The following is a 13,939-nucleotide window of genomic DNA, read 5'->3' as shown; positions in this document are numbered from 1 at the left end:
TCATTTTCTTCCCTCCCTCTGAACATGATGTCTTATATTACATAGAATAAATAGGGATCATCAGATATAAATTTGTTTAACCTCTTCCTACTACAGCTCAAAATATATACCTGGCCCTTTTCTTATGTCCATCTCTCCTCTGTAGTTCCATAAAATCTTCCTAAGAGGAATGGAATTAGTATTTATTGAGTCCTTCCCATGTTCCCATAATGAAAACCTTATGCTTGGTGTTTTCCTATGTTATCTCACACTTAGCTTGTTCTATTTTTGCTTGTTGACCCTTCTATCTGACCCTCCAACTACATACTTCTTGGTAAACTTTCTTAGACATCTCTACTCATCAGGTCTTATCTCATGTAATCCTCTCAAACTTTACAAAGTAATATGAACTTATATTATTTCTAAGTTAAAGATGAGGAAACACAAGATCATAGAACTTTAGCCACTTGACTAACCTTATATGGCCTGGAAGTAGAGAAAGCAGGAAAAAGACACAGATATGCTCTTTACCAAAGCCCAAATGGGACCCACGAGGTGACACTGAATGACGTGACAGGCACTGAACTAACTAAACCTGCCCCTATGAACCTTGCAGCTGAATGCCCCCCTCCAGGAATGAACATAAAGAAGCAGGTGACCATTCCTATCCTTGTGCATAGCCTGTCCACAGCCCTTCCATTTAGTTCTGGACATCTGGGCCTGGCAGAGATACATGCCCTCCCTTGGGGATTCTGGGAGACAGGAGCTAGAAGCAGTTTGGACTGCAGCATCAGTCCAAAGGTATCATCCTTATGAAGAAATTGAAAGCAGGACTACTTCCCATCTCTGGTTATCTGTAGCACAGCTGGAGTTCAAAACTGCTCCAGAGGCACTAAGAAGGCAGAATTCCACAGCAGCCCAACCATAGCCACTCCATTTGTCCCAGGTATGAAATGCCCATCTTCCAAGAGACATCTGCTGGTGCAGTATTTTTCACTTCCATGCAACTGAAGTTTGGATTGAATGATCCTTTGCTGTGGGTGACTGTCTTGTGTGTTCTAAAATGTCCAACGGCATCCCTGGCCTCTACCCACTAGATGCCAGTAGCAACAACATCACCCTTCCTCTTCAACCGTGACAACCACCAATGTCTCCAGACATTGCTAAATGTCCTTATGGTATGTGTGGAGGCAGGGCAGGGATGGGAGGCTGCCCCATTTGACTGCTCTAGTACATTAAAAATGTTTGAATAGCCTCCAAGATACCAACTGGATGACCCTAGTCAACTGAGTGCCACAAAGAGGAGGAGGACACTGTGCAGCCAGAAACCTCCTGGTCACAACTGCAGGATCCACAGGAAGCTCAAATTCAACAGCCCCAACCTCATCTGTGGACGTGCTTAACTGTGCCCCAGAATTCCAGGGCCTATGACAGAAGCAACTGCTGGCTAATCCTCCAGAGGTCTCTGATGTGTACCAGATTCAGATTGTTCAGGAACAATGCCTTATTCCCCAATTATTTCCTGCCAGTCACCTTTTTTCCCATGGCTTCCTGAAATGCTTTTGTTAGAGCGTTGTCTCTTCCTCACCTTTACAGTGTGAACCTCCCCAGGAAAGCAGAGTAAATCATGAGCATTTTATCTCAAATTAACTAACAAATCTCTTGACCTCAAGGGCCTATGGAAATTGGACACATGTCAGGCAGCTTTGACTAGAAGTTTTCTTTATCTCCTAGATCTTCTCAATAGTTGGCTTTGTAGCCACATCTCCTACCTGCCAGAGTGAAGGCTGGCTGAATTGGAGTGAGCCAATTTGGGGAGAGTTTTTCTAATTCTGTTATGTAGTCCAACAAACCCAGCACAGCCTAACTAGTCCATGGGCACTACGTGGCTCCATTTCTTCCCTGTCACTCTCCCCCTTTTCCCATTCCCAGGACAGGCCTCTATGAGTGTGCAGACCTTCTTGGATTGAGGGCTGGTGGACATTATGACCTGCTAAAACTGTCTTTTAAGGAGAGATCATTATTTACTGAGAATTTATATTTCTACCAGAACTAGAAGGTTTGTGCTATCTTCCCTTGCTGGCCTTCTTCTTAGGTGCAAATGGTCCCACTGGCCCCTCAATAAAGACTGGAGCATGTACCACTGAACTTGTGTCACCAAGAAATGGGGTCCTATATCCTGCTCAAAATCAGTTCAGTTCTAACTAATTGCAATACATAGATTTGAAATTGACACAAATGGAATTCAGGAAGGCCAAGGGGACTGTGATTTCACTGACTGCCACCAGAACTGTGACAAGATGAACAGAAGTTCCCAAAAAACTCCTCAACCTTCAAGCATCTCTTCAGCAGACCCAGAAGCCCAGCCCAAGGGCATAGACTTGTACCAAACCTACCTTGGAAACCAAGCCATGTAGGGAACCTGAAGTCAACCCCCATGGGTCTCCTGGACAAAGAAGTCAACCCAGCTGGGTTAACAGCCCACTTTGTATGGTAGATTCACAGATTCTGTTTCTGCATAGCCACAAATGCCCAGAAAGTGTCTTGGCTGTTGATAGAGGCACTTCCCAGAGTTTCTTGCTGAATGATTGTCTTAGTCCAGGCAGATTACTGCAACAGAAGACCATCAACAGTGGCATATAAACAACAGAAATTTATTTCTGGTAGTTAGTTCCCGATGCTGGGAAGTCTAAGATAAAGATGCCATTAGATTCAGTATCTGGAGAAGACCTACTTCCTGGTTCATAGATAGTATCTTCTCTAAGTGTTCTCATATGGCAGAGGATTCTCTTTTATTATGCCAACATTAGTTAATTAAACTAATCTGGGGTCTCTTTTATAAAAGGTCTCTACTCTTATGACTTAATCAATTCCAAAACCCTTATCTCCTAATACCATGACATTTGACATTAGGTTTTAACAGGTAAATTTGGGGGGCTAGAGTCACAAGCATTCAGTTTAAAGCAGTGGCACTATAGATTTGTTTTGTTTTGTTTTGTTTTTTGGTGACAGGAATTGAACCAATGGGTTCTTAACCCCTAAGCCACATCCCCAGCCCTTTTAATATTTTATTTAGAGACAAGGTCTCAGTAAACTTAGAGCCTTTGCACTAGTGATCCTCCTGCCTCAGCCTCACAAGTTACTGTGAATAATGGCATGCACCACCGCACCTGGCCATTGCTAGAGATTTTTGATGGTCCTCCCTCAAAATGCATGTTGAAACTTAATCACCAATGCAACAAGCTTAAGAGGTGTGGCGTTTCAGGTGTGATTAGTCCTCAGGGCTCCACCCTCATGAATGGGATTAGCACCTTTACAAAAGGACTGAAAGTTGAAGGGAGTCTTTTTGTGCCTTGCACTCCTTTTGCCATATGAGGACAGAGTTTATCATCTCTGGAGAATATGGCCACAAAGCACCATCTGGAAGCAGAGAGCAGCCATCACCAGACATTAATCCAGCCAGTGCCTTGATCTTGGACTTCCAATTTCCAGGACCATGAAAAAATAAACTTTTATTTTTTATAAATACCTAGTCTGTGTTATGTTGGTAGAGAAGCACAAATCAACTAAGATAATACTTTAAACACCTGCATCAAAATTACCTGTGAAGTATTTTTCAAATGCATATTAAAAATGCAGTCCCAGGCCTAATATCAAAATCCTCCAGGGATACAGACCAGATTCCTAATATTTTTATCACGAGATCCTTGCACACAATAATTAGGGAGTCAAGAAAAGTGAAAAGAACACAGACTTTGAAGCCAAATTCACCTGGATTCAAACTCAGCCCAGCTACAGGGCTATGTGTCCCCAGCGGAGTTTTTTAACCTCTTCTCCATTTCTAAAATGGAGAACAATAAAACCCACCTAGCAGGGTTTGGTGTAAGATTCAATATGATAATGCGTAAAAACAAAAAATTCCTATAAAGGTCTCCCTACTTTGTATGTGCTTACATAGTAAATACTCAATAATGGTAAACCACTATTATTTTCACCATGATTTTATGGGATTTAACCAAATGATAAAACCTACTATTGGTCCTCACACCTACTGAATCTTTCTGGAATCTTGCAGAAAAATTTCTGCTGCAGATACAACAGCCCAAAATGGGAGATCTGTGGTATCTAGAATCAGGGCTACCCTCCAGTGGAAGCTCTGGGACAGACTCTTCTTCCTGGAGGACTGAAGAGAATCACTATCCCACCAGAGAGCTGGGAATGACAAGCAGGAGGTGATGAGCAGGAAGAACCTGCTAACCCACCTGCTCCTTTGTAAACCCTCAAGCACCAGGACTTGTAAAGGGCCTGATCTCCACAGCACACAGGGCACAGTACCCTCTTGGCCCACAGCCCCCACTGTGTCAGAGCTGGCACTCACAATGCCGCTGACAGGCAGGGTGTGATAAGCAGACCATTTTCTGAGTCTGCACAAGAAATGTTTGATATTCCAGAGCTCATACAAATGGAAGAGGCTGCTAAACAGTGGTGTCAGAGAGTTCTGCATAAGAGCATTATGCATTTTGCAAGGAAATTATTTTAAAAGCTTTTCACTGACAGTTTCTTCAAAGACAGGCAATTGTTCCTTTTGAAAGTTCCTATTTTCTAACACAGATAAGCAGCTTAGACTTGCTTATGGGGTGACTAAGTGCTCCTTACACTTTTTTTTTCTGCCCTGGATTATTCCAAACCTTCAGATTTTCAGAGAAATAAAATCCCAAGCTGGGGCATTAGGCAGGAAGTCCCCTGATCCCCAAGTTCTGAGCTATAAGACTTCATTTAAAAGAAGAAGTTTCTCCAGTTGGACATTATGGGGACAAACCCTCCCATTCCATAGATCTCTCACTCATCACAGTCCTAATTCACTCAGAGGCAAACAAGTGTGACGGTCACACAGGAATTCTGACACCCATCTAGGTTCAGAAATGTCCCTGCACATGGAACCATGATGACCTCACTGTCCTCCTTAAACCAAGTACAGCCAGCAAATATCCATGAAGACAACGTTATGCCCCTGACCTCGGTTGTGCTTGGAATGGAGGTGGATGGAAACATGGTGGTCTTGCTGGAACCCCACGATACTGTCACCTTTCACCATTTGGCTTTTGCAAAATTGAGGTCTCTAGGCTCCATGAGGGTAGCTGTGTTAGGACACCCCAACAGCACTCTCTTCACTCTCTCCAATCTCCTGCTAGGGCTTACTAATGACCAAGACCAAATGAAAGCCAGTGACAAAGAGGTCAGATGCCCCAGGCTCAGAACAGGGCAAAGAGGGTAGGAATGGATGTGGGGAAGAAAATGGAATACATGCAGCACTCCTACATGGAAAACAGAGCCCACAATGCACAAAAGAAAGGAACCAGTGTACAAGGAGAAAGAAACACCATCCTTATCATCTTCACCCAGGTAAGAGAAGACACTGTATCCATGAAAACAAGAAAAAGAGTGCAAGTAAAAGAAATATTCAGAAATCCAAGAGCTCTTAGAAGTTAAATTCCAATGGCAAAAATAAAAAGTTTAGCAGAAAGGCTGAAAAGATAAAGCTCCCACAATCGCCCCAAAATTAGGGTAAAAAGATGAAATAGAAAGTGGGAAAGAAAATTAAGGATGTTCAAGGAAGATTTGCCAGAACTGAAAGACAGGAGTTCCTGGATCACAAAGGCCCACCAAATATCCAACACAGTGGATGAAACTCCACTGGTGTCACAGCACTTAGGAACAAAGAGACGCTACAAATTTCCAGATGAAAATGGCAAGTCTCAAGGATGAATGTGGGTCTAAGCTTTTCAGTGACAAAATTAGGAATATTTCCAATTTAGAATTCTCCACGCAACTAGATTAGCAATCAAATACAGAGGGAAAATAAAGGCCCTTAAAGACAGGAAGGGTCTCAAAGATTTAATCTTCCATGTCCTCTTCTCCAGTTGTTTCTAGACAGTAAAAATAGAGAAACACTGAGTAAATCAAGAGAACAGGAAGTACAGCTAAGAAAGTAGAGAATTTCCAGGAAGAAAGTAGAGAGGCATCCCAGAATGACTGCTGTTTCTCAGACAGAGAAGTCAATCAGGCAGATTAGACCGGGGTTACTTGAAGGCTGGCAACATAAACATCACACCCCTTGATACCTAAAGACAGAACGCCTGGCTGTGACTGGTCCGGAAACTGTCAGCCCTTAGGTGGCTCGGGAAATCTGAGACTCTCTACTTGTCTCTCTTCCACTGAAATTCTGCCTCTACCAACTTTGGTTGCAAAGTTACGCTTATTCCTGACACTGTTTCAAACCTGAATAGTATAACTCTGAACAAAGCTTAACAATGGGACAGACTACAAATAAAATTCAGGGAATAATTAAAACAAAAATCTAGACAGCAGTTACCTCTGGTAAGGGAAGGAGTCAACCTCTGGTAGGAGAGAAGATGCAATAACAGGGAAGTTTCTGGAAGAACACAATGTATTTTCTTGGCTTCTTTAAACTGTACATATACATTATGCATTTCATATAATATCCTGTAAGCTTGGCATATGGCATCATAAAAGACAATTTAAAAGAAAGGAAATGGACTTAAGAATTTAATAAGTGAAAATAGTAAGTGGGAAAAGGGAGTAGATGAAGGCAGGAGAATCTGAGGATGAAATTTGAGCAATGAGATGAATAGGGTTTCATTCACTGAAATGGGACATAACTGGAAAAAAATTAGATTTCATGCATCAAGATGGAAGTTCTGAGGAAATTCAAGGAGGAGATATTTAGTACACAGGAGAAATCCATGGGTTTAGAACTCAGGAGAGGGGGCAAGGCTAAAAAGATAGACCTGGTGGTATGAAGATGCAGTTGGCAATTAAAGTTGTGACCATGGAGGATATTGCTTAAGAAGCGTGTCAGATGAGGAGGACCTAAGGGAACATCAGATTTAAGAGCTAATTAGAGAAAGACTGATTCAAAGTCTAAGAGCTCAAAGTAGAAGTTAACAATTTACTATTAGATCTACCCTGCTGAAGACATTAGTTTGCATCTGAGTTTTTGCCAGAATATCTTCCAATACATTTATTCCTCAGAGTCTCCGGAGGCTTTGATTCATTGTTATGTAGTATGGAGAAAAACAGAATAACCCAGGTCCTGGGCTCTCTTCACAAACTGAGAATGGTCCAAAGGTTCTGAGACGTTCAGACCGATGTCCAGTCACAGCAAATAAGTGCCAGAAATAGAAGGTCAAATTTAGGGGTAAAACGAGCAAAGATCAAGACAAAGCCTCGAGCAGGTATCCAAGCAGGTAGACTGGGTTGAGGAGATCAACAAAATCAAAGAGTAAGCAGCCTTGACTTGATACTAACGCCAGATAGAAAAATGTCACAATAGCACTCTTAACCAAAGAAGCAAAAATCCTTAATAAAATATAGCAAACACACACATGTTGCAGGTAGGTATGACTCTGGAAAAGCTCAGCTGTTTCTTATGAATTTAAACATATGTACACCATGTGATCGAGCAATTACATTCCAAGGCATTTACCCAAGAGAAGTGATAATATATGTTGATGAAAAGATTTTACATGCATGTTCATAGCTGCTTTATTCATAATAGCCAAAAATTAACAGTGAGCAATTAACCATTTTGAATTTGAATTCACTATTTTTGTTAACAAAGGGATGTAATCAATATATTTTCCTAAAAGTCTCCAATTTCTTGTTGGATAAAGAAGCTTTGAAGACAAGGGCTGTGCCTTGTTTTACTATGCTTAGGTCTAGTTTGGTGCTTGGCACACAATCAATTCTGAACAAATATTTGTTGGTCATGGAATAATTTAGTACAATTTTATTGTCCTTCAAAGGGACATAAAGTTTTACTCTCAGTCTCAATGTGAGCACAATTGATTAGGGACATACTTAGTTACAGGGTGCTACCACAGGAAGCCCTCCACAGCCATGTGTCCCAGAGCTGGTGACCATGGCCACTCTGTAGTAACTCCAGGAAGAGGCCCAGACCTTCAGCATGGTGACATAGGTCTTCCTTTTTTTTAATTGCTCTAGCTAAGACTGTCATCATAACAGAGAAAAACATGAAGCTCTATAATTCTTAAATTATGAGGGTTCTAGATCACAAAAGGAACTGACAAGTCAATTCTTTCTTCTGATTTAAGGAAAATTACACTGCCACATATAGGGAGTCTCATGAAATAAAGAAAAAGACAAAGAATTGAGTTTCTAGGTTTTCCCAGTCACATCATTAATGTCAAATTCAGCCTGATTCAATAACTAAGTTTAACTTGGGTAGGACTCCATAATTAATTTCCAGTTATTATTAGATAGGTATACATTATAAACTTAAAATGGCAATAGAGATCATCATTCATTTTAAATTCACATTATTATTTTCAACTAAACTCCAACTAATTGAAAATTCCAAAGCATAACACTCCAAGCAACATCCAAAAATAATATTGAAAAAACACACAAGTCCTTATATAGGAGCACCAGGGCTGGTTCACCTCCATTTCCAACAAAGAAATGGTTTCGAATGTCAACAGGTAAATACGTTTAATTGTTCCACTTGTTGCAGCTCAGAGTGTTCCCTTTTCCTTGTCAAGGCAATAAAATGCCAGAGTTCAAAAGCTGTCTTCAGATAGCATGCATGCTCCAAATCCCCCTGGGAAGATGGAAGGTCATTATCAAAGTGAAAACATACAGGGTGGGTTATGGTTTTTCCAGGGCAATCGCTACATTGTTTATTCCTTTTATTTCCTAGTCTCTTTTATCATAATTGCTGTTCCTGGCCTTTGAGAAGATGTTGGTGCTCAGTAAAAATCTCCAAAGGGCCCAGAAGTTCTCTCCTACAGATTTTGCAAACTTTAGCCATTTTTTTCTCAAATAATTGTATCTGTTATAAAAGAAAATACAACCACCTTAACTTTCTGGAAGTTATCTGAAGAGTTTTAGGAATACTTGAGTGTTTTTTTTAAGACTGCCTTGCAAAGACATAAAGCTAGATTTTTTTTCTTTTCTTTTTTTTTGGTACTGGGGATTGAACATGGGCACTTCACCACTGAGCCACATCCCCAGCAACCCCCCTTTTTTGGAATTTTATTTAGAGACAAGGTCTCACTGAGTTGCTTTGTGTCTTGTTAAGTTGCTGAGGCTGACTTTGAACTCACGATACTCTTGCCTCAGCCTCCCAAGCTGCTGGGATTACAGGCTTGCATATCGCTTGATTTTTACCCTTCCATGAGCTTATATTCCTTCAAAGATCTTGAAAAACTGTTATTTAATGGGATTGTAGGAAATAATCAGTAAATATTTAGGCGTCTGAGTTTGAAAAATAATTAAATGTTCACTTAATCAGTGGACACACTGACAGACATTTATTCATTTGTATGTGTGTTCTTCTACCTGAAGGGGAATTTTTGCCTTTGTGCTCCCAACACCTGGCACCCAGGAAGTCTCAATAAAGATGTCTTGAAACAAGAAAGTCTGTAACAGCAGAAGCTCAGTGCAGAGAAACCAGAAAAGATTAAAAATAGGCCTTCTTCCTTCAGAGATCAATAATCCAGGTTTGGAAGAGGTAAGATAAGTGTAGACTGCAGCAGTCTGTACAGACTGCAGGTTTCCCTGGTGTGCGGTATCTGCAGAAGGGTCTTTGAGGGCCAGGGGACGTGAGAGTCTTGAGAATTGCAGTTACCTCCTAACACTGACTCTCAGGAACTGAGACTCCCGGATGAAGCAGATATGCAAGAAAACTTTGACACCCTCCCAGGCCACCACAGAATGGCCGAAATAACCTTAAAGATTTCTCATTCAATCACTTCGTTTTTCATAGGAGGATGTTAAGACCGAGGAAGACGAAAGATTCTCCCAGAGTCACACAGCAGATTTAGACCTCAGGACCCCAACTTGGAGTTTTTGCTATTTTTGTTATTCCATGGAGACTCTTCTCTGTCTGTCAAGGAAAACTCCAGCAATAAACTGCAAATCTGCAGCCCAGGCCCCTCCACTCCCTCAGTGAGCCACTGCTGACGAGTCAATTCCACTGCTATCTTTTCAAAACACCTTTCCCCTTAGCATTGGCATCTACCTTTTTGATCCATCCGTAAGAATGACAGTAATTATATTGCCACGTGTGTATATTTTCAGCTGCAAGAAAATAAAACAGAGGAATAAGTATCGCTCTTATTTTAGAAAAAGAAGTAAATGGTTTGTTTTGCTTTGTTATCTTTCACACACACAAAAGGCAGCTCCTGACATCTGGCCCCAAACCACACAGGCACTTTTATACATCAGTTTTCGTCCCAGCTCTTTCCTTGGCCTAGAATAGTCCTCCTTAACTCCTGCTTCACCTTCTTCTTCATCGACTCAACCATCGAGTTTCCCCTCAAAGCTTCCCCTTATGAAAGGCTCTTCGGATTACACTAAATCATAACGAACTGTTCCTGACTCTGAGACCACACACCCCAAATGCACGGTCCCAGGCCTCTAGTTTAGTTCTCCAATCCTTAACTCAGATGTTGTTCTGGTCCCTTTGCAGACTGCAAACCTCCAGAAATCAGGGACAAAAGGGATCCTTTTTTTTATTATTATTTTTAGTTTTTCAATAAACATCACAAATAATAAGGAGATAAACAAAATATCCTTTGCTAGTTGTATATTTCTAAATATTTAGCATATCTGAAGAACTATATAAGTTACAATATAGTAAGAAGTTCATTAGTAAAGGAATAAAGGACGATAACAGAATTCAACTGAAAAAAATGTTTATTATTATGTTAAGAAAATATACTTGTAAGTGTGAACTTTTTACAAAACAAGAAAATAAAATTATAAGATAAGTTAACTAGGCCAACAGAGCAGTCATAATTTGGGGGTTTTAGGCAGAGCATACATGATACCACATGTTAAAGGAGAAGATGAGGGCAAGAAGACCATCCTGACAGCTCTGGTCAAGGGTACAGCCATGGGTCTCCAGCATTTGGGAAGAAGGAATGAGACAAGGAGATGACTAGGGTCATTTTTGCTTTGTATTACGTAGGTCAGTACTTTGAGAATACTTTTTGTTGGGTACCAGGGATTGAATGGGGACGCTGACCTATTAAGCCACATCCCCAGTCCTTTTTGTATTTTGTTTAGAGAGAAGGTCTCACTGACTTGCCTAGGGTCTCACTAAGTTGCTGAGCCTGGCTTTGAACTTGCAATCCTTTTGCATTAGCTTCCTGGGTCCCTGGGATTACAAGCATGCAATATTTTATTCCCACTTATTTCTAGACAAGTTTTAAGGATGCTAGAAGTAATATCACAAGAAAGTAGGGCACAGAATAGGGTGATTTTGGTATTTTTAAATTGACATCTGTGTGTATGAGTATGATGGAAAATGGGCATTTTGCACAGAAAGAATTTTTGCAAAGACATAGATGTTAGAGGAAAACACCACATCCAAAAATAATCTCATATACCCATGAACGCAGCAAATGTAAGCAACTATGAAAATGTTCCATCAGAAGAGGAGTCGTCCATGTTCCTATGGATAAGCATCTGGAGATGTAAGGGAAGCTGAAGGTAAATAAATCCCTTAGGTGACCATAATCCACTCATTTAACAGATATTTATTATGCATCAAGTGAGTACATTGAATTTGTCTTTAAAGAGCTAATGGTGAATAAAGGACATAAGACTTTCCCACACATGCTACAAGTCACCAGCTGTTGATCATGCACATACTGTCTAGAATCCCCCAGACACTAAATAAAAAAAGGTAGCCCTGTCCCCAAAGCACCAATACTCTAGGTAGAGGGACACCCAAGGTATATGCAATGATTTGCAGACCACATGAAACAATTATGCAAACATCTTATTCCAGTAGTATGGCAAATAAGTCCTCTCTGAATTTTGAGAATGAATACTTATTTGTAGTCTAAGATAATCTGGAAGAGGGGAGGAGCAGAGAAAGCTAAGAAATTAAAGTAATCCTTGGTGACTAGGACTAGGATTCAAGAAAGGATGAGATGAGTGAGCCCACAAAAACATGGCACTCAGAGAAGACAATGCCATGACTGTCTTGATGGTAAGGAGCCTTCTGATGGTTGGATAATCAAAATTACATTCAAGACAGGAGTGAGAAAAGATCTTAAGCATCTTGAGCCCTGTCCCAGAACTCCGTGTCCTCAAATCCTGTTTGTCAGGCATCCATTACCATATGGCACTGTGTCAGCCCTATGCAGAACTAACTTGATTCTGAACCCCTGAGGCTAGGTCCTACTACTTCAGAAATGACCACAAGCTAGGATGCATGCCAACCCTTCCTCCCTCCAGCTAGGCTTTCAAATCCTTTATCTCAGTCCAGGATATACAACATTCCAATGACACAATAATCCAGACAGAGCAGAGAAAAATGTCAAACTTAAACATGAGATGGTTAGATGCCGAAATCACAAGCAGCCTTATCCACAGCACACTGAAAAGGGACCCCGTAAATCATTTCCCTCTCAACTCTTCTTTGTGATTCTATACAGCTTTGAAAATGAGAACTTTCTGCCTCTTTTTTCACAATTCCACAAATACAGAGGGAAATAAACTCAACTCTTTTGCAAACTGGAAAAGAAATATGCTTACGTTTCTTTCCATTCAATAATAACCCAGAGGCAGCTAATGAGATTCTCTTTCCTTCCCTGAACTCCCAGAAACCATTCATTCTCTAACAGGCAGGGTCTAGCCAGGAAAATTTCCACCCAATTTACAGTTTTTCAGACAGCTAGGAGAGGGATGAAAATGGTTTAGTAATGAGGGTTGCCATAAAACTTATAATTACAGAATTTGCTACAGTGAACATCATAATGGAGTATTGTTGAAATCAAATATTCGTTGACGCTCTCAAGATAAATGATGTCTTCTATATCCTATTTTCCCCAAATGTACTAAGAGAACATTTTTGTACAACAGCAGTTCATCTACTATCTTTGGCACACCAGCTGGGCTGGATGCAGCAAGTAGCCTCCACCTGGCTCACGAACCCACACGCAGGTGCTGAGCATCACCCAATATCTAAACCCCAGCACTGGACAATAACCGAACTAATCCATTCTCATAACACCTTCAAGGTGAGCAGACATCTCCTCTCAGACACCAAGGGCAAGACAAGGAATCTAGTCCTGGGTGACCTTGAGATAATCCAACCTTCCTCTGCCTGAGTTTTCGCATCCATGAAGTCAAGGAGTTGACTGATCTTATCTCTAAGGTCTGAATTCCCCAACATCCTGTGATTCTAAATCAGAAGGGAAGCCAGGCTTAGATTTAAGTTCACACTCAAGTCCTTAGACAAAGTCGGCTCTGCAGAGTTTATCCCCTCAAGAACCTGCACGAAGTCCTTGATGGAGAAATTCATGAGGAGGAAGGGAACAATTGGAGAGATTTTTCTCTCCCCTTTTTCTCCCCTATTCTATATTCTAGCTGGTGACAGGAAATATGCTTTGAAGCTTGAAGAAATTTATGAAAAGAATAAAAGTCATTTTTGTTTTTCATCCTATTATTACTCAACTATTAATTGTCCCACTAGGACAAGGGTGTTGAGAGAATTAATTGGTTAATCTTTATGAAGTGTTCTGAATAGGAGCAATGCTATACATAGTAGTAAGGAGAATTATTGCTCCACCAATTTTCATGCTGAACAATAAAAGACCCCGAATAAGAACACATTTCAAAACCTGTAACAACTAGAGCACTAAATAAAAGTGGAGGCGGAGAGTGATTCTATTCTGCTTCTTTGGGAAAGCAGACACACCCAACCCAGAAAAATGGGACATTAATCACTTGAACACACACATGCTTTGAAAGAGGAAGTGGGAAAGGTAAAGGGCAAGGGACCTGATACCCACAGATTAAAACTCTCATCCTGTAAAAGAGAGGTAGCTGGGAGCCAGTTCTTTCATGAGGACCCTTTGAAAGACTAACTTTCAATCCCATTCTCCCAAATCTCTCCTTCAAA

Source organism: Sciurus vulgaris, assembly GCF_902686455.1.
Source record: "Sciurus vulgaris genome assembly, chromosome: 13".
In the NCBI taxonomy this organism is placed as follows: Eukaryota; Metazoa; Chordata; class Mammalia; order Rodentia; family Sciuridae; genus Sciurus; species Sciurus vulgaris.
Note: the sequence above shows the minus strand (reverse complement) of the source record.